Genomic DNA, 6,566 nt, shown 5'->3' on the forward strand with positions numbered 1-6,566 from the left:
TTCTCTGAGTTGCAGAAAGAAAATGTTTGCATACCAATATGATGCACCGTGTTACAACAAGGGTAAAGGTGAGATTACCTGCTGTTGGCTATAATTAAACTTTACAGTGTTGTACATAAGAAACATGCAAGTCTGAGTGGACTAAAAAAAATAATATTTTATTCCCAACAGAACACAGAAAACATAAAAATTTAATGTGAGAGAAAGATCCATTTTAAGAAAAATATTCAATTAATTTGAATTTGATGGCAGCAACACATTGCAAAAAAAGTTGGGACAGGACCATGTTTAGGACAGTGTCATCCCCTCTTCTTTTAACAGCAGTCCGTAATTTCTGGGAACTGGAAATGGAATTTTGCTACAGAATTCTAGCAGCTCAACACTCATGACTGTTCTTTGTCATATTTTTCAATACATTATTAACTTAAACCTTTCTATTGTGTGTACTATGAAGCCATTCTGTTGTAATAGATGCAGTGTGTGGTTCAGCATTCCTGCTGAAATAAGCAATGAGCTTCCCTAATTTGGATGTGAGTATATGCTGCTCTAAAACTGGTGTATAACTTTCAGTACAGCTGGTGCCTTTCCGCATGTACAAGCTGCCAGTTCCATGGGCACTGATGTATCCCCAAATCAGCAGCAGCAGGGAGGCCCCACATTCCAGACCCCAGTCGGACGGCCAACTCCTCCTCCTAGCCCCCCCGCTCCAGCAGGCCGCAGAGAACGGGGGTGTGAGAAGACTCCAAACCTCCCTCCACCCGCTCATATGTAGTGTTGATGTATGTGTGTTCTAAGGTGCATTTAAAACCCAGGAGGGCATGGAGCTACCTGCCAGAGCAGCAGGTAAGCGCATAGCCCCTCCTGCTACATCTTTTATGTTCTAATGTGAAACAAATGTGGGTGTGTGAAATTTGTGAATCATTTTTTATTTACATTTTATAGAGCATCATTTTGGGGATTGTGGTTATATAACTAACAAAAGTACAGTGTGTCCAAAATAAGCTTATGCTGCAGTAAGCTCGAAAAATGTTCTTTCAATTTCACAATTCAAAAACCTTTTGGTAATTTCCTTGTAAAATTGATGATGAGTAAAAATGCTCCATGTTGCAGTGGAAAATTGACTGCTGTCATGTGGTATCAGTGGAAATACACTATCATGGTATAGTCTGTATCACAGAGACACCAGACATTCTCACTCTGAAAGGAAACTTAATGCTGATTTATGAGATACCACCTCTGTATCTATTCACTACACCCATGGTGTCACACTTGGGTGATGCACCAGCCAATACCCCTTTAGAGACCCAGAAAGTCTAGATTAGGTGTTGGTTGCAGTTTAGACAAACTAGTTTGTATCTTGCTGGAACCTTGTTGTTTGGCTTTTCTTCACTTCCTTTTCAATCTTGCCTTTACTTGCTAGATAATTTTAGGCACTAAAAACTACTTTAGTACAAGAAACGAATAAAGAGTAATCCTTGTGTGTAAGTGAAACAGTACCAGTAATATTAACTGACCCCCTGGGGATAAAACTGGATGACTGTTGTGAAAAAAATGCAAGAGACAAATTGTTATGCACACGTGACACGGTTAGAATATTGCTGTAACTGAGGACTGGGGACTGAAAGCATACTCCTGTTCAGCAGTGATGAGGTGGTCCAGAAACAGATTGCATTGTGGGTGTTGGGATATGCAGTAACAGTCTGATCTGTAGTACATCCTACCTGGATCTTACAAGTCTTAAAGGCTCTACCACATACACCTTGGTACTTAATTCAGCTCTTAGTTTTGCATCACTTATCCAGACCTGGATTATGATTGTAGCAAGCATAGCCTGCACAATCTCCTCCCACATAACTTCCACCCAACCTGAAGCATTGCCAGCACCAGAGTGCCATGGCTGTTTTCCCAGATGGATGTGAGAGAGTGGGATTTTCATCAGATACCTAAAGTACCAGAGCTTGTGATGACAGAATTTTATTTAAGCTTATTGTCACTTCTTGAGTCAAAAAACACACAATATCATGACCATAGAGGCAGGTCTTAGGCCACTGAATTCTCTAAGAACACTAAGACATTTAAGAAATGCACTCATTCCTTATCCAACATACAGTACATATATATGTACACATGTTGTTATATACATTCAAACATACATACTGACATACAAGCAACAATGTGAACCACAGAAAAATGTTTAAGTAAATCTATAAGAACAACTTTCCAGCAGTTAATTAAAGTGAATGAAGTGATGACCTGTTTAGGAACTACAACCTCAAAAGTGTGATCGCCTCTGGAATTAAAATGTGTCTTACAGTTAAACTGCTGTGGTCAGATGATTAGAAGGATTAGACTGCTGAAATACCATTCCTGCCTCTCATGAAAGGCTTGCTATGGGATTAATAAAACTGCAAAGTAAATTCTGAATTTCACTGAAAGCCAGTGAAGGGTACCATAAGCAAGGGGGATAGGTTATTGCTTGCTAGTTTTTGCTATAACATTATAACTGTTGCATTCTGAACCAGTTCAAGTGCAAGGAGGCTTGAGTGGTAATCATGAAAAGTGAGTTACAATACTGCATGGGAGAAAATGAAAATGTACTAAAAGGTCCAAGGTGTAGAGGTTTGTTTGTTTTTTTGTATTTTACAATATTTCTTAGATGAAAGAAATGTGAAAAATGTGCATATATCTGAAAAACATGATGTGGTACAAATGTTCCAAGCAGGGTTTACTTGAGTTTTTGAGTTTTGGTAAGTAAAAATGCTATGTTTAAAGGTCTGTGGCTAGCAGGTATGGTCGTCTCTGTATTGTACTCATAGACTGGATGCAAACTCTTAATCTAGTTATCTAGCATTAGCTGATAACTAGTACTCCAACTTTTGATTCAAACAGTCTTTTCTGCACATTACAAAACCAAAAGCTGATGTCAGGGTCACTAGATCCTTGTTTTATATACAGTCTATGGTTACAGGCTGTTTCTGAAAACATATTAAAAATGTATTAAAAAACACAGAATAACCCAATGCTCAGGCTGGTGGGGGGAGAGAGAGTGTTGTTTTTTTGGCAGAACTCGTCAGTAAATGTGGAGGAAAATATAAATAAACAGTTGTTTACTGTTACCTGCATGATAGCCAGTGGACAATAGATCTACCCTTTCACTGTTGGGATAATCTCGGAATGACAAACAACAGCTAATTATTTACGCACTGGGGCTGTAACTGTTATGTCAAGGCATGATCATGTATTTGTGCAGATACCACAGCAGATGGCAGTTCTGAATATGAGCCATATGTAAACATTACAAATGAAATGGAGGTTTAAGCTGTCATGTTATGCTGACACAGCTGAATTTCTGGGTGTGTTTTAGTTCAGATTTCATCCTTTACATCAGATGAGTCAATATACTGTACTCATTTTGACAAGAATTGTGATAGTTACTGCAGTCGTTGGGTATTTTTAAGCCCCTTGCTTAATTTGCATATAATTCAACTCAAGCTCACATAATTATTGAGTCCAGCAGAACATTTGCTCTAGACTAGTAGAGTATTCTTCCAAACTAGTATAGTGACCTTGACTTTTAGTTACTTGTATTATCATATTACACTGCCTGAGTTTTACAGTAGATTAATTTGAACAGGAGACAGGCATGAAACTTAAAGTGAGTTTTTGATATTGATAGTTCAGAGATAAATGTTGTCCAGAAATCCAAAATCATCAAAGAACAATGCAAGGCAATCCAAATACCAAAAATCACTAGGAATGCAATTTAAAAAAGCACAGGGAACATAGGGCGAGGAGATACACAGGTAAGTCGATGACACAACAAGTCAGTGATGGAACAGGAAAAAGGTGGGGGGTGGGGGTGGGGATGTGGGGTTAATGGTAAATGGACACAAACAGAACTAACCAGTTATATCCTAAAAGTAATCAGAAAACTAAACTAAGACTTTTGGACTTTATGGGTAAAGAACTACAGAAGGAACACAAACGAAAAAGTAAATTCAACTTCTGAGATATCAATCTGCTCACTTCAGTAGCAGAGGGTGGTGTTACCAGTTTCAGCTGCTTTGATGTTAATTAAATTAACAACAGATTCAATACAGGGGCAACAATGAGACAACACCCAAAACAGGAATGGTTTTACAGGTGGAGGTCACAACAGTCTTTTCTGACTGTTTTTTTTTTTTTTCACACATTTTGCATTTGGCTCTAGCTGTGTCAAATGTGTGTTTGGTGCTGGACAGGTGGTGCACAGTAGGTTTTATCAGAGCTGAAAACTGCTACCTACTGCTTTTAGATGTGAGGCTGGAAAAGCACTGAGACTAGACTAAACTGTGAAACGTTTCAGACCGAAAATCCAAAACAAGAACCATTACAATGCATAAACCCTAAAGGGAACTGCATAATCTATGTTTATTTTCACTTACTCAAGAGAGACAGGATAGGTAACTCATTCAGTTTACTGAAATACTTCCACCTCCTCGAGCAACTAGGAGAAAGACTAAATGTAATAATTTGTTTTGATGCATTAACTACCAAAAGTGTTGTCAAGCCAATGGAAGAACAACAGAAATCCACACAGGGGCCTAAATCCCAAAACAGGTTTTCTTGACTCATCACTTCATTAAAAAAATAGCAGACAGATTAAAATACAGGAAGAAATGGGAGAGTAGATGACAGTAGATGAGACTGAGTCAGCCCAACGATGTGTAGCAGGATGTCAATTGTTCAGTGGTGCATCGTTCTCATATTCTCAAAGGCTTATGTGACATAATTAAAAGTTCCAGAACCTTGAGGGCAGATTGTTTTCTCAGCTACTGTTTATTTTAGACCATGTATGCTCTACTCTGCAGCACACTGGATCAAAAATAAAATAACTAGGTTTATACAGCAGCAACTCTAAAAAGAAAACTGAAAGTCAGTTTCTCAAAATATATCTCCATGATAAGAGCACTGAACCCATAACACAACTATGATCTAGACCTACCATATGGTGAAAAGACAAGAAAATGATCTCTAATAGTCTTTATGTTCAATATCTCATTTTTAGGGGATACACATATGAGACTTTTATCATCTATTTCAAATTACTAGCTTGATTAATGTGTCTTTGCTCTTTTGCTAGGAAAGAGTTAGCAAATATACTACATGATACTTTAGCTGGCATCATGTGTACTACACACACAGCTGTCAGCATGTAAGTCCCATGGTACCAGCAGGTTTTGCCATTTTTAATGGATTCTTAGAGAGATTCAAAATTCCTCTTAATAACAGGCTTTTTATTATGCTGTTGTGAAATTCCAGCCTGGAGATGCTCGCCCAGTAAATTTGCCAAAGCTATTAGCCATTTCTGTCATTTAGGTGTAAGTATCTGCTGTTTCTAACTCTATATGTGTGTCTACATGCTAAGCTAAGCTAGCCAGATATAGAGTGTAGCTTCATATTGGGCATACATGAATGTCATAACACCCTAAAAGATCAAACACTTAAGAAGAAGATAGATATATCTATTTGCAACATAAACCTAAAGTTAATCTACTCCCATAAACACGTGCCATGCTAAATTGCTATGGCAAACCGAGCAAACTGACCTATCTCCAGGGTGCCTGCCCTTCAGTGTTTTCATATTTAAGTCTAAAGTATAAACACAATATAAAAACATGTTTCAGCCTGAAAAACAGGCCCATTAAAGGGGCTGTCTGGCTCCTTAACATTGTTAAATGATACGAAACTGAATGCTAAAACACTGTCCAAAAAGCAACCTGTTAATTCACAAACCTACTTAACCAAGAATAATAAAAATAAGAGCAGGAAACAGGAACTATCCAGGGATGACATGATCACAGACACAACAGATAGCTTTTATAAGAGACAGCTCTTAAAAGAGAAAGTGAGTATAACTATCACACATCCATCCTTTCTCTTTATCAGATCTCTGAACATCTCAAAGAATATGGCATCCATACAAAGTTACAAGAACACGCTCCTCACATAGCCTGCAGGCACAATATGTTTACATCAGAAAGATTTAAACAAACATCTGCTCTCTTGTTGTCTGCAGAAAGCAACGAAGAGGCATCTCTGATGGCCTCCCATCCCCCTCATCTTTGTTTCTACTCTCCTCCCTACTAATCTCCTCCCCTCCTCCTCCTGCCTCGGTGTGAGGCTGGAGCATTAAAACAGTCACTACAGGCTGAAAAACGCAGGGTGAAAAGGAGGGATTCCTCCAGTTTTACCTTTGAATGTAGGGATTGATGTGGGCTGTGATTCAGTGATTCAGAGATCTTGCTCTTCCTCAGCTTCGCCTGACAACATCATATGATCCAACCACCTGCTTCGGCTCCCTGGTCATATGATCTGGTTAAGTCTTGGCAAAGAACTGTGGGATTTGTAGTTGAGACCTACTGTGTCGGTTAATACCCTGTATTATTTACCTATACAATAGCTATATATTCTGAAATCTTCAGCAATTGAAAATCTAAAAGATTTGTATGTGAATTACAGTTTTCATTACAGTTTTAAACATATACAGCACAGATGAAGTGAATATCATTGATGGGCTCTTGCAT

General features: G+C 38.3%; 1 protein-coding gene across 4 annotated transcripts in view; it reads right to left on the reverse strand.

Moving 5' to 3' along the window:
* Nucleotides 1-6,343, reverse strand: part of tsnare1 (T-SNARE Domain Containing 1) — a 242,069-nt gene extending 235,726 nt beyond the window's left edge. For 3 of the 4 annotated variants that reach the window (XM_063487893.1, XM_063487895.1, XM_063487896.1), the window contains exon 1: nt 6,234-6,343. The gene's annotated coding sequence lies outside the window, so the exon portion shown is untranslated. The remainder of the gene's footprint in view (nt 1-6,233) is intronic. The other variant, XM_063487894.1, reaches the window with a different exon arrangement.
* Nucleotides 6,344-6,566: the final 223 nt, after the last annotated feature.

This window comes from Pelmatolapia mariae, linkage group LG10_11 (genome assembly GCF_036321145.2).
Source record: "Pelmatolapia mariae isolate MD_Pm_ZW linkage group LG10_11, Pm_UMD_F_2, whole genome shotgun sequence".
In the NCBI taxonomy this organism is placed as follows: Eukaryota; Metazoa; Chordata; class Actinopteri; order Cichliformes; family Cichlidae; genus Pelmatolapia; species Pelmatolapia mariae.